The 22,993-nt window shown below is 47.5% G+C and overlaps 1 long non-coding RNA gene across 1 annotated transcript; it reads right to left on the minus strand.

Annotated features, from left to right (window-relative positions):
* Nucleotides 1-10,552: 10,552 nt before the first annotated feature.
* Nucleotides 10,553-18,574, minus strand: LOC118011882. The gene is made up of 3 exons (XR_004679549.1): nucleotides 17,802-18,574; nucleotides 17,250-17,280; nucleotides 10,553-12,810 (listed from the first exon to the last, which is right to left on the minus strand). It is a non-coding gene; the product is annotated as an uncharacterized LOC118011882 (long non-coding RNA).
* Nucleotides 18,575-22,993: the final 4,419 nt, after the last annotated feature.

Genomic DNA, 22,993 nt, shown 5'->3' on the forward strand with positions numbered 1-22,993 from the left:
TGTATATGGTATCAGGCAAGGGTCCAGATTTATTCTTTTGCATGTGGGTATTCATTTCTCCCAGCATCATTTGTTTAAAAGCATTCTTGTCAAAAATCATTTGACCATATATATGAAGGTTTATTTCTAGGCTATTTTATTTCATTGGTCTATATTCTGTCCTGATACCAATACCACACTGTGTTGATTACGGTAGGTTTGTAGCAAGTTTTGAAATCACAAGTCTGAGTCCTTTAGCTTTGTTCTTTTTCAAGATTGTTTTGGCTATTTGGGGCCCCTTGAGATTCCATATGAATTTTAGAATGGGTTTTTCTATATCTGTAAAAAATGTCATTGGGATATTAGCAGGGATTGCATTGAGTCTGTAGGTTGCTTTGGGTAGTATTGATATCTTAACAATATTACATCTTCCAATCCACGAACATGGAATGTGTTCTCATTTATTCATATCTTCTTTAGTTTTGTTTTGCAATGTTTTGTTGTTTTCACTGTGAGTCTTCAATCTCCTAGGTTAAGTTAATTCATAAGAATCTTATTTCTTTCTGATGTTATTCTAAATAAGACCATTTTCATGATTTCCTTTCAGATTGTTCATTGTTAGTGTACAGAAGTGCAACTGACTTTTGTGGGTTGACTTTGCATCCTGCTACTTTGCTGAACTCATTTACTAGTCCTAACAGTTTTTTGTGCGGAATCTTTAAAGTTTTCTATATGTAAGAGCTTATCATTTGTGAAAAGAGTTCATTTTACCTTTTCCTTTCCAATTTGGATGACTTATTTCTTTTCCTGCCTAATCGCCCTGGCTTGGACTTCCAGTACTATGTTGAATAGAAGTGGTGAGAGTGGGCATCCTTGCCTTGTTCCTGACCTTAGAAGAAGTTTCCAGTCTTTCACCATTGAGTATAATGTTCACTGTGGGTTTTTCATATATGACTTTTATTATGTTGGGATAGGGATCCACAAAGACCTGCCATATACCTGTCCCCAATCTCCAATGCCATCTCAGAGGAAAGCAGGGCAGGGATGGTGACATTCTAAAGATGGATAGTCTGTCTCAGTCATCTGAGTAGAAGCTGAGAAATTGTTGTAATTATTGCATTGCCTTTCCCTGTAAATCTGTGCAGTGATAAGAGAACAGTTATGAAAAAATAAACCTTTCATTTGCACATTGGTGTATTATATGAGTAAATTTACAACACTACTCGTGATAATATTTTGTATGTTGTTCATTTGGATGATGCTTGAAAAATTTTAATGCAAGCATATCCTGAATCACATGGATAGCTAGCTACATTTGGACTGAGTAATGCCACATTGTAAAACCATATTGGCACTAAGAACTTTTTTTTTAATTGAGGTTTAATTGACATATAACATTATATTAGTTTAAGGTACGCTTTAATTGTTTTAGATAACAGAAAATAAGAAAAGGAAATTGATATTTATGCTTTTATGGATTCGACAAATATTTGCCAAACATATGCTAGGCACTGTACTATGTGCTTGGTATCCAACAATAGTGAGATAAATGGATGGCTAGGACAGGAGAGGATAGGTAGGTAGGTAGGTTATATAAACATATAGAAACTTAGATACATATATAAATTCTGCTAGATTTTGATCGGTGTATATAAAAATTTGAGTGGAATAACATCAATAAGGATTTGCCAGTATAGGGACTGGAGAAAGTTATTTTCATCATTTTGCATCAGAAACTGTACATCAGGTACAGTCAGGTAGGAGCACTGTGATAAAGGGACACTAGAGCAGAGATCATGAAAAGGGATGGCATGAGCTGAGTACATCTACCTGGTGAACTGGTATGTTTCCCCACTCCTACTTTGCACCTTTCTGTTTTCCTTATGGTGTATTTGTCATATTTAAAGCATAAAGTTGTATATTTTTTAATTTATCTAATCTATCAGCCTCTGTCTTTACCCAGCAAATTCGATCCATTTACATTTCTGCAGTTGCTACCCTATTTGAATTGTTTCTGCCATCGTTGTGCTTTCTACCTTCCTAGATTTTACCTCCTTTCCTATCTTCTAGAGCAAACTATGGCCTTCAACCCAAATCCAGTCCAGTGCCTGTTTTTGTAAATAAAGCTGTATTGGAAAGCAGCCACACCCATTTGCTTAAATCTTCCCAAAATCTGCTTTCATGTTGCAATGGCAGAGTTGAGTCATTGCAACAGGGATCATACGGCACACAAAGTCAAAAATATTTACTATCAGGCCCTTGAAAGAAAGTTTGCTGACCTTTGTCATAGAGGACTAGAGAGTTTCTTTTTTTTTCCTTTACTGTTTTGAGTGTTACAAATTCTACTCCATTCTCCTAATAGTCATAACATGTGTACTTGACAAAGTTTAAAGTTAATCCGTTTCTTCACATGATCATTCAAAGATTTTAGAATTCTTGGATTATTCTCCCATTTTACATATTACTTAATCCAATATCTCCTATCCTACATATTTTTATACACTTAAAATAAGTTATTGATATTATTATTGCATTCATTGTCAATCTTTATTTGGATTTATCCATATGTTTACTAATTTATTTGCTCACAATTTTGCTTACAGTTCACTCCCTTCTTCTGGGTTCAATTTCCTGCTTGCTAAAGGACATCCCTAGAAGTTCTTTTAGAGGATCTGTTAGTGATAAATTCTCTTTGTTTTTCATCATTTCTCCGTAATTCTTGTATGACAGTTTAGTTAGGAAGAGGTTTCTGTTTTCTCTCAGCACTTTGAAGATACAATTTCACAGTCTTCTGGTTACTGTTGACAAGTGGCAGCCAAATTAATTAGCATTCCTTCATAGATAATCTTTTATTTCTGCATGCTTTTAAGGTGTTCCATTTTCTTTGGCATTTTTACATAGTTTACTGTTACATATCTAGGTGTAAATTTCCTTTTATTTATCCTTTTAGAACTATTGTTTTCCCTGAATCAAAGAATTCAGGGCTGTCTTCAATTTTGGAAAATTCTCTCTGAATATTGATTCACTCCCCTTCTCTCTATTTGCTCCACCTGGAAGCCCTATTATGCTTTTATTGGACCTTCTTAGCCTGTTCTCCATACTTGCTAACCTTGCCTCCAAATTTTCCATTTCTTTACTTCCATGTGCTCACAGTGATATTCCACTTTGCTAATTCTCTATTTAGTTGTATCTAATCTGCTTTTTGACCTAACTATTCAGGGATTTGTTGAATTCCAATCTCTATATTTTTTCTTCCTAAAAGTTCCCTTCTGGGGGTTCCTGGGTGACTCAGTCAGTTGAGCTTCTGCCTTTGGTTCAGGTCATAATCTCAGGTCCTGGGATCAAGCCCCACATCAGGCTCCCTGCTCAGTGCGTAGTCTGCTTTTCTCACTCTCTCAAATAAATAAATAAATAATCTTTTTTAAATTTTTAAATAAATAAATAAATAAAGTTCCCTTCTGTTCTTTTATAATATTCCTGGTCTTTGTTTTCCTTTGGTCGGGGCTTGCTGTTTTCTCATGTTTTATTTTTTCCATTGTGTCTTTATTTTTTTTTTTAGATTTTATTTATTTGAGAGAGAGCACAGAGGGAGAGTGAGAGGGAGAAGCAGGCTCCCCGCTGAGCAGGGAGCCCGATGTGGGGCTCGATCCCAGGACCCTGGGATCATGACCTGAGCCGAAGGCAGACACTTAACCGACTGAGCCACCCAGGTGCCCCTCCATTGTGTCTTTAAGCCCAGCTATTCTATAATCCTTATTTGATCATTGTTTCCTGAAGCTCCTAGGGGTCTGTTCCTACTGTTTGTTATATCTACAAACTAACTTAGGGTTTTCCTCAGATTGGCACTTGGGATTCAACATCATCTTCACTGGGGTCAACTCTTCGTGTCCATCCACAGGGGTTTGTGTTTTGTCCTGCCAGATATTCCAGAATTATTACCTGCCTGGGGTTGATTCCCTCTCCATCTGTCAGACTGGGGGCTCTGTGCCACACAGATGGTATAGGTTTAAGCCCCACATACACTTGAGGGCAGCCACTGGTTACAAATCTCAAGGCAGCCATGTTTTCTCTGCAGAACCAGGCCAAGGCTATAACGCCTTCTGTCATCTCCCTGGGCCCATGGTGGGACTCTTTCCTGCTTCACCTTTTCAAAGGAGCAGGAAAACTTGTGTAGGAATCTCAGTTTTAAGCTCTAGTCTCTTACAAGCCCAACGATTCATCTCCTGTTTCTGCACAACCATTAAAATCCAAGAATTCACTAGTTTCAATACATATGAAGTCCCCTGAACTCTCATCTTTGCCACCCCGTGGTCTGCCCCCAGCATAGCCACATACTCCTCATTTCCATTCCCTTTTTGGTTTGGGTCCTGATGATATAGTGCTCTTACTTTTCGTGAGTGACGTTAATATATTTGTTATATTTTAGCCAACATTCCTAGGCATTTCGCATCAAGATATTGTTCATGTTTTGGATTCATCAATATCACCAGAAATACAAAATATGTATTAACACTAAACTATTTTAAACATCGTAAAGCAAACTCTAACATCCACATGAACCCATCCCTAGTTTATTCGTGGAAAATACGTGTGACACAGGGAATAGGGCCTCCCACATCATAAGGAAACTTTTTCGTCCCATTCCTAGGCCGCTGACCCACAGTCTTGCCATCAAGATTTTTCTATCACTGTAATTCTTGAGAGATGGGGGCATGGGAGAAAAAATCTACTTATGTCAGTGAACTCTGAGATGCCAAAAATAATCATGAGAGGAAATAGAGCAGCTAATAAGGTCACAGTCTCTCAGATCTTTCACAATGTTAGAATTTTGCCCTTTTTGGTGTTTCTAGAACATGAGAGAAGTTAGTTCCTGCTGAGATGCTGTGTACAATACCTGGGTCATAACAATGATTTTTAAATCAGCCAGTATTTTTACAGTTTAAAGAGAATTTCCATGCATCTTATGTTATGCAAGTTTGCTTCCACCATGTCTCCCCTTATAAATGAAGCAAATGAGGCTCAGGGGTTAAGCAAGTGACCTGCCCCAGTTGGCGTTTTGTGGTCAGCAGTGCCAGGACTCATCTATTTTTAGCAGAAAGAAAATAGTGTCCGTATATTCTTGTAAGTCAGACTAAGAGCCAGATTCTGTTCTCTTGCTGTCACACCATCCCAGACACCACCTCTAGGAGCTCAGCAACATTGAAAGTTAAATCAAACATCTTTTAAAATATTGTCCTACAGCCACTTTGGAAAACAGTGTGGAGGTGCCTCAAAAAATTAAAACTAGAGCTACCCTATGACCCAGCCCCTGGGTATTTACCCCAAAGGCACAATGTAGTGAAAAGGAGGGCCATATGCACCCCAATGTTCATAGCAACAATGTCCACAATAGCCAAACTGTGGAAAGAGCCAAGATGCCCCTCAACAGATGAATGGATAAAAAGATGTGGTCCATATGTACAATGGAATATTACTCAGCCATCAGAAAGGATGAATACCCAACTTTTACATCAACATGATGGCACTGGAGGAGATTATGCTAAGTGAAATAAGTCAAGCAGAGAAAGTCACTTATTATATGGTTTCACTTACTTGTGGAACATAAGGAATATCATGGAGGACATTAGGAGGAGGAAGGGAAAAATGAAGGGGGGGGAAATCGGAGGGGGAGACGAACCATGAGAGACTATGGACTCTGAGAAACAAACAGGGTTTTAGAGGGGAGGGGGGAGGGGGGAGGGGGGATGGGCTAGCCTGGAGATGGGTATTAAGGAGGGCACGTACTGCATGGAGCACTGGGTGTTATGCGAAAACAATGGATCGTGGATCACCACATCAAAAACTAATGATGTATTGTATGGTGACTAACATAACTTAATAAAATAAAAAATTTTTTTTAAATAAATAAAATAAAATATTGTCCTAACATGGAAATTGTGCAATTTCCAGCCAAGTGATGCTAGGTGAAGGGTAGACTGTCTAGAAATTGGAAATAAACCAGAAGAGAGCAAGAGGTGTCCAGGCATGGGGCGGTGGGCCCTAGAAGGTGGGGCTTGACGACACTGGATGCTGCATGGTCTTGGGGGAACATGCTGGGTTCCAGAGCTGCCTGAGGCTGGCACCTGGGTCGCAGACTGTTTGGGTCGCAGGGGGAGGTGTCTCAAACCTCTGCCAGGGACATACAGAGCTGGCGTGACTCACCCCGCCTTTCATGTGCATTTGCTCTCTCTTGGCAGGAATGATTTTCATTGTACCATAACTCAGTATGACCCAATCTGTCTGGGGTGATGCATGGACTGCAATTGCTCCTCAAGGAGAAAGAGCTAATACTGGCTTCCAATAGAAGAGGTTTTACTATTTGAGTCATGACTTCCTGGCTTTTCCCCATCAAAAACTGGAAGTCTTAGTGCATCGACAGGAAGTTAGCCATGGAGAAGAACTGACTGCCAGCCCCTTTGTGCTTCCCTGGCCAGGGCAGGGGCTGACCTGAGCATGGGTCTCCTCTCCGGAGGTGAGCCATAGGAAAGCAGCAGAGCAAGAGCCAGTGGAGGAACGGAAGCCCAGGACTATCAGACCCAGGGGCCAGCAGACATGGACAAGCTGGGGGACAAACCCACAGGGGGACTCCCAGAGGGGGGTCTAGGAGGTTCCCTTTGACCAGTGCTGTGGTGGTTGCTGGCTGGTCTTACTTGGCTATCAGGGCATAAAGTAGGAGTGGTGGGTCCAAGTGCAAAGTGTAAGGGATGGGCAGGCAGCCACTGGGTCACTGGGATGAGAGTGGCCAGAATAAGCTAGAAGTAGTGCATGCATGTGTCTTTCTTCCAAGGAATTCTGCACTCACCCTCCCGGCTTGATTTCACACTCCCCCAAAGGGGCCAGGGTGATGGTACAGAGAGGCATGGGCTCCCAGCCAGCCCAGGCTCTTTGGTGAATGTGAATTCTTCACACTCATGCAAACACTGATTCACCCATCTGTCCACCCCTCAGGGAGTGCATGGTTGGGATACCCCTCCAGCTGAGGCCAAGGCTGGGAGCAGGGGCATGTCTGTGGGCTGACCTGGGTCCTAGCTCGGACTGGCTGGTGGTCCAAGAGGAGAGCCCCCAGCCTCCCTGCCCCGTCATGCTCAAGCCCAGCTCAGCCAATTTTCACACCCAATCCCTGGCCACTTCTCCCCAGACCTGGAACCAAAGGGATAGACAAGGCACAGACCTGTCTCCAAGGCACTCACAAACAGGAAAAACAGAGGATGGCTGTGGGCTGAGAAGACAGGTTCGGATGCCTCCACGGCTACTGAGACCCCCAGACTCGGAAAAGTCATCCTCCACGAGCCTCTCCCGTGGCGATGCAACTCATTTTCGGGAGTTACCCTGAGGATCAAATGGAACTGAATGTAGCATGTTTTCAAGGTTGCAAGTTTCGAAGACAGACGCAAGCCGAACAGGCGCAGGAAGTACACGTAGCGCCCACACCCACCGGCCGGCCGAGGACCCGGGGAAGGTCCACATGGCGTCCCAGGGACGCAGGAAGGGCATCTCAGTCTCCTTCAGCCTGGGAGAGGGAGGCTGGGGAGACCAAGTCTGACTTTTTGGGGGGCGAAGTAAGCCCACTCCCCGGCCCAGGTGGGGGTCATGCGGCGTGCCCCCCACCCCCTCACCTCTCCCTCCTGTCCCCATGCCACTTCGCAGCATCTGGCTGCCGTGGCAGACCCTCCCACTCCGAGGGGGTCTCCTGTGGTGGCTCCAGGCGGGAGGAAGACGCTGCTTTCCCCGCGGGCTCACGCATAGCTCCCTTCAAGGCATCCCTGCACCCAGGGAGGCTTCCCACCACATTCTTGGCAGGCCGGGCCTGTCTCCATCCTGCATCGCTGTACATGTGGGCCCCATTTGCAGGGGGGCATGGCGCTGGGGCAGGGAAATCCAGAGGGGTGGCTGTTGGGACGGGCCTTAAATATTTCCACCTGAGAATGTGGACAGAGTACCCCCCAACGTGATGAAAGGGACCAGAGAGGGCCGTGCTGCCGTGCCAAGAGAACGGGGGGCAGCAGGGCCCCGGTGGGGGGAGGGAGGAGGTGTCCTCGGGAGGCAGCTGCATGGCGCTGAGCCCACGGACCCCCCAACAAGAGGCTGGCAGCGGGGACAGCGGGGGACAGGAGTGCCAGGATGCCAGCCGCACCGCCCAGCCCAGCCGTACGTTGGCCACTGTGCGTTCTCTGCCAGCCGGGGCTCCCAGATCCGGGGGAGGCCCACCCCGAGGAGGCTGGTGGACCCGCCAGGTTCCTGTCACAGCCACCTCCTCTTCAGCGGCGGCGCGCACATTGTCGTGTTTGTGGGGCATCAGCAGGCTCCGCAGTGGGCATGGAGCCCTGCCCAGAATGGGCCTGGGACCAGCCAGTCCAACCGCCCCTTCCCAGATAAACAGGCCGAAACACGAGGTGGGCGGGCAGATCGCCCCATGTCAGGTGGGTAGTTAGGCGCTGGCCAGCTGAAGTCAGTCAGTACCCACTGCCGCTATAGCTTGTTCTTCCCAAGCACAGGAGGCTCGGCCAGGGCTCCCAACAGACCAGGGCCTTCTGTCCCGGTGCTAATATTTGAAAACAAAATGAACAAACCCACACCCTCCCAGTTCTGGCCACACCCAGCACCTGTGGTCAGGCCTCCTACACCAAGGCCACCATCTCCAGAACGACCCCACCCCACCCCGGGAGCAAGCAGCCACAGGATTCCCACGCAGAGCCGCAGGAAGGAGAACCCCCCCCCCCCCGCCCCCGGCTCCAGGTGGCAGCTTGACCCAAGCGTTAGGCACCATCCACCACAGCAGGGCTGGCCCTTGCGGCCCAGCCATGAGCCACGGCATCCACTAGTTCTTCCAAGTCCAAATGGTCCCACGAAAATTTTCCCATACTGCTACCTCCCCACTGCTCCCCAGTTCCACCAAAAATGTTAACTCTCAGTGCTGTCCAGGTTCAGAAGTTTAGACGCATAGCGACACAGAAAGACATAGGTCTACTTTGGTGTCTGGGCCATTGTCGAAGCTAAAAACAAAAAAAATAAATAATAAATTGACCCCTCACTAGGCAGGATCAGGCAAGGGGACACCACGGGGAGCATGACCCCTTAATCCCTAATTCCCATGTCACTCCAACCTATCCCGGGATCTCATCCACCTGTGCATTTTAGGTGCCCCTGGGGCCTGCGGCCCGTGCAGAGGATGAGGGCGGAACCCCAAGGGTCCGGAGATCGGTCGCGGAGTGGAGACGTCAGGATGGTAGAATCAGTGTGCGTTTTTGAAGAATCCTCCCAGGGGTTGTGTGAGGCATGGAGCAGGTCAGAGCAGGAAGGTGACAGAGACTTCCGAGAAAATAACAACGCCACACCTCATCTAGCCCCTGCGAGCTGTCCTAAGCACTTCCTAAGTATGGATCCATGAGCTGCCCATCACCCCCTGTGAGGTGGACACTAGCATGACCCCCAGTTTACAGGCAAGGAGTTTGAGGCCCAGAGAAGTAAACCTCTGAAGTCTGAGAACAATCCAGAAGGGAAGTGAGCACCTGAAAAGGATCATGCGGGATGTGGGGCAGGTAAGGGCGGTAAGCCCCAAGGAACATTCGGCAGCCAGTTAGGGACCGGAAGCTGGGGCGTCCTGGGCTTCTGGTCGGGGTCACAGGGAGGCTGGTGAAAGGAGAGATGAGCACGTCTATAGGGGCTGGGAACATTTGTGGGGCATCTGGGGAGATGTCCTGCGAGGGCTGGACTTGGAGGTCTGAGGCCCAGGAGACCGAAGCAGCACTTGCGCCAGGTTAGTCCTGCAGGGAGTGTGTGGACACGAGGCAGAAGCCGTGCAAGAGCCCACAGGCCTGGGCCTCTTCCAGGCGGCCCCACGGGCTGGGCACCTGCCCGAGAACTGCCCTTGCCCAGCTGAGGGCAGAGAGGTCTGGGGAGAGTATGTGACTCTGAACTCTGAGCCCCACCACAGCCTGTCCCCAGTGGGGTCGAGCAGGCCCAGGACGGACTCCACAGGAGTCCAGCCTCGGTGGTCTCCAGATTCCGCTCAAGCCGGAGGCGTGGGGAAGGGAACACTTGTCCAGAGAAGATCCATCCAGGAGGGTGCCCTCAGAGAGTGGCCAACGCAGGACAGAGGAAGTCAGGGAGAGCCCCACAAACCTTGAAGAAGTTCACAGGCAAGGAACCTCTTACACTCCAATAAATGGTTTTCCTTTTCAAAAAGAAAGGAAAAATGTTTAAAAAGGAAGAGCCCTTACAAAGCGGGGGGGGGGTCCTGTCTAACCTCCAGGCAAATCCTCCGGGGCGGGGGGGGCAGGCACAATTCGCGGGCCCACAGCACCGCGCCAGCTAGAGAGGGTGCCGGAGCCGCTTGGCGCGGGGCCCGCCTGCTGACTGGGGCTTTGAATAACAACTTCCTGTCAATAAATGTGAACAAAAGCTTGGACCCATCTTCAAAGTGATGAGTTATGCCGAAAATATGTTCCTATGAATGGGGGAGTGGATCATTCGTGGCGCTTTGGCATTCAGGGGAGTTTATAAATAACCAGGCAGGTCTGCTTGGGTTGCGCCTGCCATGGGAAAACGCACCGCCCCAGCGAGCAGAGGGGGACCTGGCGACCGGGAGCCAGATGTGATCCATCAGGAGGTTAAAATTAGCCCAGCACCCCGTGGGCCAGCCTCCCCAGCAGGGCAGGCCAAGGGGTGCCTGGAGAAGCCCAATCCGCATCCTGGCGCAGGGAGGCAGAGGGGCTCCCGGGAACCTCTGCTCTGCACTGAGCTACAAGGTGGACCCCTGGACCAGCTTTCCCATTTGCATTTTGGAGGGAAAAAAGGAAGGGCTAGGTTCTACATGTGGTTTCCATCAGCCGAGAAAAGTAAAAACATGCACTGGCATTTCTAGCTGACATGGTCCTTGTTATTTTAATGAGAAAGTCCATAATTAGGGGCAAGAGTGAAAAGGAAGGAACACCACGCTTTCCCTGGGTGCCCACACCTTGGCCCACGGGAAGCCCCGTGGCCCTGATGCACACTCCTCTCTGCCCCTTCCCTGCCCCAGCCGCCAAGAGGAAGGAAGGAAAGCATGCACAAGGCAGACCTTCCAGCTCTAACGATTCCTTCCTCGGTGTTGAAGGTGTGGCCCAAGCAGTTCATTTGTCAGCATTTAAACATCATTACAGCATTAACAGGCTTGCTCGATGCCAAAGGGTCGGCTTTGCACGCCCATAAATTAGAGTACATCAAACCGGAGTTTATTGAGTCTCGGCCGATCAGAAGTAAGACTTCCATAACTTTTTACAATTCTCTGCATTCTTCCAATTACATTAAAACATTTATTTGTACCTTGCATGATATATACAAACGTTTTATTAAGAACATTTGAAAGCTAGTTCTTTAAACAGAAAAGGGATACACTGCATGCGGGTGGAGCCTGGGCCAGCACGCGCTCGGGGACCAGCTCGGGCTGGACCCGCAGGGATTACGGCTGGCACAAACGGCCAGGCCAACTGCCTGCCACTTAGAGCTGTTTGCCTTCCCCGGCAGGTCCCCTTCGGAGCCGGTCTCTGCTTTGTGTCCCCTGAGTCTGTCGTTGGGCCTGCGTCCCAAGGTCGCAGCACACCTCCTGCCCCCGCAGAGAACAGGACACTCCTCAGCATCCCATCCTCACGGGAGCTGGGTTAAGAACCCCGAGCCCCACCTCCGTCCTGCCCTTCCCTTCCTCGGACTCGTCCACTCGGAATCCCGGCTCCTCCACCCCGAAGATGGCCGTAATAATGAGCACGCCCGAGTGCCGCCCCGGTGTTCCACTGCAGTCACAGCTGGTGACCTGCCTCGCCATTCCAGAAGCATTCCTTCCAGTGCTGTCTCCGTCCTGTCACTACCTGCCCTGCCTGAAGGTCCGTCTACCGCTGACAGGCCAAGTTCTCAGGGACGTCACATGTCCCAGCAGAAGGATACTGAGGCCTCCCTGAGGCTCTGCCTTGAGGCTTAATGTAACAGCACTACCAAGAATCCCTCCTGTTTGCTGAGTGCTTGCAAGGTCCCGAGCCCCGAACAAGTGCCATCCCTGGAATCCTCACCCCAGTTGTCCGAGAGAGGGGTTCCAGCTGTGATGAGGGAGTGGGGTCTCAGGGTGGTTCAAGGTTGTGGCCAAGGGGGCAGGGGGCAGGCCAGGCGGCCAGTGCCAAGGCCTGGCTGGTGACCACAGCACTCCACAGCCCGAGCAGAAAGCATCAGAGCCAACAATTAGGGAGCAGAAATCCGGATTCGGCCAGCTGAGAAAGCGGGGCTGGCCATCAGCAGGATTACCGGTCAGGCCTGGCCAGGGCCAGCCAAGTGGGACTCGTTTCAGCAGGGAAGGGATTCTGCCCACTGTGGAAGCACACTGTAGGAGCCCATATCAGAAATCTTCCCCCTGCAGAGACCACCTTGCTTTTGGGGATGCCACTGCCCACAGAGGCCCCTGGGATGGACACACAAAGCTCACTTTTGTTAGCACATCACGGACCACAAGAACTGACCTCACAATGTGGAATGATGCTGGCAGGTTAGAAGCTGATTTCTTGTTCCTACCTGTCCAAGGCAGGTATTTCTGATGGGTGGGCATGCTGCTCCCCCAGTACTCAGAGGCCAGCTGCTTTCACCCACCTTGAGCCTGGCCATACCATGCACCCCCAGCAGGCAAAGGACAAAGAGGCTGGAAGGACACCATGGTGGTGTCCGGGGGCCAGATCTGGAAGTGGCGTCCATCACTCTGCTTGTATTCCATTGGCTCAAACCCAGTCCCACAGCCACATCTAACTGTAACAGCAGATGGGAAATGTAGTCCACCTGTTTGTCCAGAAAGAAGGAGGAAGGTTTTGGTGGGCAAGTAGCTATCTCAGCTGCAGGAACCTGTTTTTCTCACATAAGAAGAACACGGGAGGCAGGCTGGGCTGCTCAGTGATGCTTTCAGAGACCAAGTCTTTGTCATTTCCACTGGCCACCCGATCAAATGAGCTATTGCCTTATCCTTGCCTCTTCATGGTTGCAAGCAGCTGCTGCAGAACCAATCTGCATTCCAGGCAAGAAGATGGGGAAGAGGCAGGGAACTGTGCTAACCACATCCATCCCCTACTACAGGAAAGCACTAACTTTCTCAGAAACTCCCCCAGCACATAAAACTTCACTGGCCGAACTGAATCCCATGCCCCCACTCCAGCCTAGAGGGAAGGTGGGATATCAAAGAAAAGGGCTCCCTCGATTGCCCTAGACTGATCCTGTTGCCTGCCTGGGGCTGAGCTCATTGCCATTACCAACAAAACTGTGGTCTGGCTCTCCAAAAAGAAGAAAGATGGATATGGAATAGACAGCCAATGGGTTTGCTACCATTAGGAAGCCAGCTCTCTATATAACACCGTGGTGGTTGACTGGTCTCCCTCAAAATCTTATTTCCACCCAGAAACTCAGAATATGACCTTACTCATAATTAGGGCTTTGCAGATGTAATTAGTTAAGAATCTTGAGATCCAAAATACTCATGAAAGAAATTGAGGAAGACACAAAGAAATGGCAAAACGTTCCATGCTCATGGATTGGAAGAACAAATATTGTGAAGATGTCAATGCTACCTAGAGCAGTCTACACATTCAATGCAATCCCCATCAAAATACCATCCACTTTTTTCAAAGAAATGGAACAAATAATCCTAAAATTTGTATGGAACCAGAAAAGACCCCGAATAGCCAGAGGAATGTTGAAAAAGAAAAGCAGGGCGCCTGGGTGGCTCAGATGGTTGAGCGTCTGCCTTCGGCTCGGGTCATGATCCCAGGGTCCTGGGATCGAGTCCCGCATTGGGCTCCCTGCTCCTTGGGAGCCTGCTTCTCCCTCTGCCTCTCTCTCTCTCTCTCTCTCTGTCTCTCATGAATGAATAAATAAAATCTTTAAAAAAAAAAAAAAAAAGAAAAGAAAAGAAAAGAAAAGCTGGTGGCATCACAATTCCGGACTTCCAGCTCTATTACAAAGCTGTCATCATCAAGACAGTATGGTACTGGCATAAAAACACACATAGATCAATGGAACAGAATAGAGAGCCCAGAAATGGACCCTCAACTCTATGGTCAACTAGTCTTTGACAAAGCAGGAAAGAATATCCAATGGGAAAAAGACAGTCTCTTCAACAAATGGTGTTGGGAAAATTGGATAGCCACATGCAGAAGAATGAAACTGGACCATTTCCTTACACCACACACAAAAATAGACTCCAAATGGTTGAAAGACCTAAATGTGAGACAGGAGTCCATCAAAATCCTAAAGGAGAACACAGGCAGCAACCTCTTCGACCTCAGCCACAGCAACTTCTTCCTAGAAACATCACCAAAGGCAAGGGAAGCAAGGGCAAAAATGAACTATTAGGACTTCATCAAGATAAAAAGCTTTTGCACAGCAAAAGAAACAGTCAACAAAACCAAAAGATAACCGACAGAATGGGAGAAGATATTTGCAAATGACATATCAGATAAAGGGCTAGTATCCAAAATCTATAAAGAAGTTACCAAACTCAACACCCAAAGAACAAAGAATCCAATCAAGAAATGGGCAGAAGACATGAACAGACATTTTTCCAAAGAAGACATCCAAATGGCCAACAGACACATGAAAAAGTGCTCAACATCACTCGGCATCAGGGAAATCCAAATCAAAACCTCAATGAGATACCACCTCGCACCAGTCAGATGGCTAAAATTAACAAGTCAGGAAACAACAGATGTTGGAGGGGATGCGGAGAAAGGGGAACCCTCCTACACTGTTGGTGGGAATGCAAGCTGGTGCAGCCACTCTGGAAAACAGTATGGAGGTTCCTCAAAAAGTTGAAGACAAAGCTACCAAATGATCCAGCAATTGCACTACTGGGTATTTACCCCAAAGATACAAATGTAGGGATCCGAAGGGGTACGTGTACCCCGATGTTTATAGCAGCAATGTCCACAATAGCCAAACTGTGCAAAGAGCCAAGATGTCCATCGACAGATGAATGGATAAAGAAGATGTGGTATATATACACAATGGAATATTATGCAGCCATCAAAGGAATGAGATCTTGCCATTTGCAACGACGTGGATGGAACTGGAGGGTGTTATGCTGAGCGAAATAAGTCAAACAGAGAAAGACATGTATCATCTGACCTCACTGATATGAGGAATTCTTAATCTCAGGAAACAAACTGGGGGTTGCTGGAGTGGGGGGTTGGGTGGGAGGGATGGGGTGACTGGGTGATAGACACTGGGGAGGGTATGTGCTATGGTGAGTGCTGTGAATTGTGCAAGACTGTTGAATCACAGATCTGTACCTCTGAAGCAAATAATACATTATATGTTAAGAAAAAAGAAGATAGCACGAGGGGAAGAATGAAGGGGGGGAAATCGGAGGGGTAGACAAACCATGAGAGACGACGGACTCTGAAAAACAAACTGAGGGTTCTAGAGGGGAGGGGGGTGGGGGGATGGGTTATCCTGGTGATGGGTATTAAAGAGGGCACGTTCTGCATGGAGCACTGGGTGTTATGCACAAACAATGAATCATGGAACACTTCATCTAAAACTGATGATGTAATGTATGGTGATTAACATAACAATAAAAAATTTAAAAAAAAAAAGAATCTTGAGATCCATTTAGTCAAGGGATTGGGACCTAACACAGGCTGCGGTTACCTTGGTAGGTAGGAATAGGGCAGAGCTGCAGGCTAGCACTAGAAGTACTAGAAGTACTAGAAGTACTAGAAGTACTAGGAGTACTAGGAGTACTAGGAGTACTAGGAGTGCTCCGAGTGTTAGAAGTACTAGGAGTGTTACAGCAACTGAACAACAGTGAAAACCTTGCTCTAAGTCTTCAACCCAACAAGGATAGATTTTGATAACACAGGCAAAGCACACACAGTCCATTCTTGGTCCTCACAGTGGTCATTTCCACAAAGTTGCTGCAAACAGTCTTAGTGAACACTGAACCATTACTCCCAGGAGAGTCCCTGAGCCTCTGGTCACCACATTTCCATCCACTGACCAACACACGACCTTGTTTTATATGTCTTTCTATTTAAAGACATGTAATTTAATGTATGCTGTTGATTGGTTGCGTGGAGCTCACGGCCAGGGCTCTGTAACTCAGGCCTGAACGACGCCCATTGGATACTCATACTTTCTCAGCGCTTCCCAGCTTCCCGGCTCAAGAACATAGACAGCTCTTCAACACTGGGCCCAGGGCCCCTTCAAACAGCAAAATCACCAACAAAAGGCACAAAAATGTGAAAGCGTGGCACTAAACAGAGGGCAAAAAGGATCCTTGTCCACAATATCAGAGCTAAAACAGGAAGGTAGCGCTTCTCCTCGTTCGGCCTCCACTGAGAACGAGCCCACGGAGCAGCTCAAGTGTGTCACCCTTCCGCACAAGTCCACAAAGGACCCCGAAAGCACCACAAGTGTTGAGTCTGTGGTTACAAATACATTTTAGCAAGTAGGCCAAGCTGCAAATACAGAATCCACAAGTGAAGAGGATTGACAGTATTGTGAAAGGGTGGGACAGACAATCGCTCCAGAGAGGACACTGAGCTGGCCTTCCTGCCCCAGTGGAAGCTGCAGCCCTGGGGAAGGAGGCATCCTAGGAGCGTGGCCTGCCAAGAGTGGGCTGCTCTGGAGGGCTTTGAGCTGAGGGGGCTGGCATGGAAGCCTCTCTGCCTGTGGCGGGGGAGCATCTGGCAGGATCCGTCCAGAAGACCGCAAGCAAGGGGTCAAGCTAGCTGGCTGAAATGAGAGCCATGGGACAAGTCACTGGCAGCAGTCTGTCTGCATAACCAGGTGCCCAGTTTTCGTCTAACTAACCTCTTTTCAAGTCAGTTAGCCGCTGATTTCCACATCATCTGGAAATAACCACCAGTTCCCAGAACTCAGCAATGAAATCAAAATGGCAACCGTAGCTCCATTGTGAGGTAACATTTCCTCAAGGTCAAGAGCCCTGAGATGATCCAGTGACAGCCAAATGCTCATTACTTTTCCAATTAGGGGAAGGGGGTTGTCCTGGGGGCAGGAGAAGACCTTCTGTTCTGTTACACAATTTTGTGTACGGCTGGGTTTTAAGTTGTGAAGATTTAAGAGGTTTGGGGGATCAGAGCCTTGCAATCACGACTTCATTCGTGTGGAACAGAAGCAATAAATCGGTTGATCTTGTTTCTCCCTCACAGACTACCCCAGATTTTGGACAGGTTTCTAGGTTTGTTTCCTGGGGACACTTGGCTTACCTCCTGGTCCTCAGAAGAGCCTCTCTCGCATCTTGTGAAGGTTTCAGTGTGCATATTGGAAAGAAAACACAGAAGCTGTAATTCAGGAGCCACGATTTGGGCCTGGTCTGAGCACGGGGTTCTAAAGCTGGAGAGGGCCAAGCAGCTGGGAGTGCCATTGTGGCCAGGTGGGTCTTTCTCGTGGGCAGGTAGGCACGGTCCCCTGGGTCCCCGCTCTCCATGCCCATGCTTCTTCTTGCAAATGCCCATCAAAAAATTGGCAATGATGCTCTGCATTCATAAAGATGGTGGGAAAGGCTGCTCTATCCAGTGTTGGTAAGAGTGCCAAGAACTGCTTTTCTGCTGAATATTTTGCCAATTAATTTCAAAATACGCACATCTTCCCTCCTATCCCTTAGGATGGCTACGATCAAAAAAATCAGAAAACAGCAGGTATTCGCAAGGATGTGGAGAAATGGGAACGCTTGTGCGAAGTTGGTAGGAATGGAAAACGGTGCACGGCCAGCACGGAAAACCGTATGGTGTTTCCTTAAAAAGTGAAAACAGACTTACCGCGTGATACACAGTACATCCACTTCTGAGCATCTGCCCAAAAGAACTGAAAACAGCAATTCAAGAGCTACTTCTACAGCCATGTTCAGAGCAACAATTTTCACCACAGTCAGAAGGTAGAAGAGCCCGTGTCCGCTGAAGGATGAGCGGATCGTCAACATGTGGTCCACACACACAATGGAATATCATCGGGCCTTAAAAAGGAAGCAAACTCTGATAAGCATGAATGAACCTTGAGGACACTGTGCTCAGGGAAACAAGCCAGTCACAGAAGGACGAGTTCTGTGCGATCGCACTTACATGAGGGACCAAGAGCAGTCACACTCATGGAGACGGAAGGTAGAGTGGAGGCCCCCAGGGGCTGGGCGGGGTCGGGGGAGTGAGTGTTTCAGCAGACCGAGTTTCAGTTATGCAAGATGAGAAGGTTCTGGATGGATGTTGGTGATAGCTGCATAACAGTGTGGATGTATTTAGTGCACATTTAAAAACGATCAAGATGGCAAATTTTCTGTTACGTATATTTTACCGCAATTACAGATGATAGATAGATAGATGCACATCATTTGACCTGACATTTCCATTTCTAGTTTGTTCTTTGACCAGATTCACCTCCAGTTGCAGGGATTTATTTAGCTATAAGCATGTTTTTATCAGTAATATTATAGCCAAAAAAAAAAAAAATCAACCTGAATGTTCAATAATAAAGAGTCCATCAGAATGCTAGGCAAGCATTAAAAATAATGATTTGGAAATATATTTGTTGATCTAATTTTTATAAAAGTGATTATATATTCATATTGATGGAGAAAATCTGGAAGGATCTATAATAAAATATTAATTACAGATTATCTCTGATTAATGTAATTTTTTTCTTATTTTTGCTTCATCTGCATTTTCTGCTTTTTTCTTCTAAGCGTGTAATAGCTAAAATAATTTTACAAGCCAAAACATTATCCTAGAGGGGTAACACAGAGTTTGAAGTGGTATTATTACAATTGATGTTACTTAACACCTTTAATATGTTAGCTTTTTTTTTTAAGACTTTATTTATTTGTCAGAGACAGAGAGACAGAGAGCACAGCAGGGGGAGCAGCAGGCAGAGGGAGAAGCAGGCTCCTTGCTGAGCAAGCAGCCCGATGCGGGGCTCGATCCCAGAACCCTGAGATCATGACCTGAGCCGAAGCAGACACGTAACAGATTGAGCCACCCAGGCATCCCAATATGTCAGCTTTCATCACACAGATCATCCCATGTAATCATCAAAGAATTCAATGATACACAGACTTTTTCCATTTTACAGCTGAAAAGCCTGAGTCTTGTTGCAGTTTGGTCTCTAATGAGATAACACTTTTATGTCACCTGGTCATTTCCGGAACACTTCAACATATGATTGTGTTGCATCCTTGACCAAAGGTAAAGTGGATAAAGCAGAAATTATTTCCATTTCACAGACAGGCAAAATAAGGTGCAGAAGTGTTCAGAGATCCATTTGCCTGAGGCTACAAATCTCTGTAGCCGGGCTTGAAGTCTTGCTTCTTTACTTCACTATATTACTTGTCATTTGACAACTGCAAGAATAAGAAGCAATGAAACACTCTGGCAGAGGGTGTGGGGTTGGGGAAATGGGGGCTGAGATGCTGGAGGTGAGTAAGCAGCAGAAAGTTTGAGACCCCAGTCCGCCCATGCCTGCATCTTTCACCTCGCCCACCCTTCAGACCTCTGCATCTGCCCCTGAGCTACCCTGAGATTATCTCCATATTAATTGGTTGAAAAGTAGAAAATAATTTTTTTAAGGCCTTTTCTTTCTCAGCCTCCCATGCAAGCTGCAGAGGGTGAATGGTGGCCCCCAAAAGATATGTCCATCCATAACCTGTGATGTGACCTTATTCAGGAAAAGGGTCTTTGCAGATGCAGTTAAGGGTCTCGAGATGAGATCATCCATGGATGGAGGTAAGCCCAGGCCCAATGACAGGTGTTTTTATAAAGAAAGGAAAGGGAGATCACACACAGAAGAGCCGATGTGAAGACAGCCGATGTGAAGACAGCCAATCCCAAACCAACAGATGCCAAGGATTGCCAGCGACAGCAGAAGCCAGGAGAGGGGCATGGAGCGATGCTCCCCTAGAGCTCCCGGGAAAGCATGGCCCTGCCAACGCCTGGATTTCAGACTTCTGGCCTCCAGAACTGTAAGAGAATAAATTTCTGTTGTTTTAGGCCACCACTTTTGTAGTAATTTGTTACAGAAACCCAAGGAAACTAGTCCATAGGCTCAGACTCAAGAACTCCCATTTGGTGGAAAATTTCTCTAATTAATCTTACAAATGGCTACCTGCCCAACTCGTCACTGACCTGGGTGTTCCTTGAACTCTCAGTTGTGATTCAGCTTCCATCAGAGGACACGTGATGGATGAGTCTCCGAGGTGGGTGCGTGATTCATCAAAACAGGGAAGATGTTGGGTTCACTCAGTGGGTGAGGTCCAGGGTGGCCCATCTGCTCCCGGCCCCACATGCAGCAGGAAGACCCACTGTGATGGGCGGTCCTGCCACCGACCAGGTGGCACTGAGTGTCCCAGAAGATGGCACACTGACTGCAATCCTCGTGGCCAATGGCCACTGCCCAAACGGCCCCCAGATCTGCCCATGATGAAGCTTCGCGTGTTGGCTCAAATGGCCCCTTCTGAGTGCTCCCAGCCCCCATCTAACACTGGAGGCTCCATCCTGCTCCCAGCCCCACCCTCGTTTCTTCTCTTCTTTCCTGTCACTCTCATGATTAGATAATCACAGGCTATGTGGTTCACATATTGATTATGTGCATGGAAACTCCAAGGGGTGGGGATACTCAGCTCTTTGCTCCCTACCATTCCCCAGCTCTCAGGACACTGCCCAACACCCGGCTGGTACTACACAACTAATGGATTGAGTTTGAGTGGGGGAATCTTCTAGAATTCAATTTGCCTGCTGCATCTCTAGGCTCTTTCTGCTTCTGAGGGAAAAAGAGTGTCATAGACACACAAATGCCCCCATGCACACTCTACCCACTCAGTGGAGGACAGTCCTGTGCACCTCAGCTGCCCCTTCTCCCTGCTTCTCTACCTGGGGGCTTTTTTTGGCCATGGGAGCTTACTTAGCTCTAGGTAGGGCAGCCCAGAAATACCAGGGATTTACAGCCAGGGTGGTGAAGGATGGGAGTCAGTCAATAGACACCCAGAACTTCCTCAGAGGATTTCCAGGCTGAGCCCCAAAGTCCACAGCAGGGACCAGCTCACTAAACCCTTGTCAGCTCCCCTCCCTGCCCCGCTCCTCATCTGGCTCCCCTCCAAATCAGTGACTGGCATCAAGGTCTGTTTTCAGGACGCCCATACTAACACATGGCAACGGTGCCACGTTAGCCACACTCTCACTCGACAGCCAGCATGTGCTCTTTGTAGCTCTGGGAGTCACATGGGTTCTCAATTAAATCTGGAAAGGGTTTACTTCCCAAATCACCAGACGCTTTACATTTTCTGGTAGTAATCTAGATTTTGAATCTGCAAAGAACTATCCCCTGCCACGCAAACCAGCCATTCGGAACACGTTCTTGGCGAGTGAGTTGCTAATTCAAAGGCTTGAGACACAAGCCAGAGGCCAGTATGCCTCCTTTTTATGTTTGAAAATATTCACATGGACAGCTCATGGGCTCCGTGATCTGCCCAAGATCCGGCTTGTTCTGCAGCTGATGTGCTTTGAGAAAAGAACAGGAGTCAGAAGCAGATTTTCATGGATTGATTTTCTTCCAACTGGGAAACGTGTCATCAAAGCAGGAATGCTGCCATGGAGTGAGTGCCTTGGACCCACATGGAGGAGGGGACCATGCCTGCCAGTGGAAAGAGTCTCTCGGACCAGCTGTGCCTCCCCCTAGCCCGCCAACGAGACACGCTCCCATTCCCCAAGGGCCACCATGCTGCTATTTGCTGGCTCTCCACCTGGACGCCCATGCCTGGCCTTGCTGTCCAAACCACGCCAAGACTGAGAGCTTCATCAGCCTGTTTGTCTTGGCCAGAGATCCTCATGACTTTTCAGTCATTCTGAAAACCAGCTGATAGTTGTTTTCAGCTTTTTGTTGGAAGAATGTAAGAGTCACGGATCAGACAGAAGCCTGGGCTGATAGCATGGTGACAGGAAATGAGGAAATTTGCTGAACTGAACAGGAGAACCTGCAGCAACCATAGAAACCACTTTCCCCCAAGTAGGTGGACCTGACCAAAAAATCTACCACCAACTACATACGGCTCAGCTGGGAGTTGACAAGAGTGCACTTCTTGGGGGAGTTTAGCCCAGCGGAGATCTCAAAGGCAGGGAGGCCTGGCCACAATAAGGCAGCCCCTGTGGGGGACACTGGGGGAGGGCAAGGAGACTAGGAAGGCCTTCCAAGATGTGACATTTTATAACATTTTTTCTAAATATAAATTAACAAGTATTTATATTATGGAAAATTTGGAATCTATAAAACTTTTGAAACACTGATTGAATTTACAAGCCTAGGCCATGCCTTTTCATGTTGCTTTAAAACTCTTTTTAAACCTACTTTTTGCATTTGCGTGCCATGGTTCTGTTACAGCATAATTTCTGCAAGTATTCTCATGCCATTAGACACTTACACTATTCCCAGATTATTCTGGACATCTTTGATCATAAAGCTTGTCTCCCTTTACCCAAAAGCATAGGCACTGGGTCAAAGGTAGGACTCTCCTTTAAAACTTAATATCTAGGGGCGCCTGGGTGGCTCAGTCGTTAAGCGTCTGCCTTCGGCTCAGGTCATGATCCCAGGGTCATGGGATCGAGCCCCGCATCGGGCTCCCTGCTCAGCGGGAAGCCTGCTTCTCCCTCTCCCACTCCCCCTGCTTCTGTTCCCTCTTTCGCTGTCTCTCTCTGTCAAATAAATAAAATCTTTAAAAAAAAAACTTAATATCTAAAATAATTTTGTTATAGAAATAACACATCATAGAAAAAGATACTTAAATAAAAAAATAGCATTGGACTTCCAGTTTCCAATCTAGCATGTAAGGAGCTTGGAAGTTGTAACTCCACCCTTACAACAAGTACAAAACTGAAAAAGCAGCAACTCTCCCTGGATCCATCAGAAAAGTGAGGTCACAGGGCAAACCACCACTCACAAAATTGGAGAGACCAATAGACAGACACAGGGCAGCACC

Source organism: Mirounga leonina, unplaced genomic scaffold (assembly GCF_011800145.1).
Source record: "Mirounga leonina isolate KUSES-001 unplaced genomic scaffold, KU_Mleo_1.0 Mir_151, whole genome shotgun sequence".
Taxonomy (NCBI): Eukaryota; Metazoa; Chordata; class Mammalia; order Carnivora; family Phocidae; genus Mirounga; species Mirounga leonina.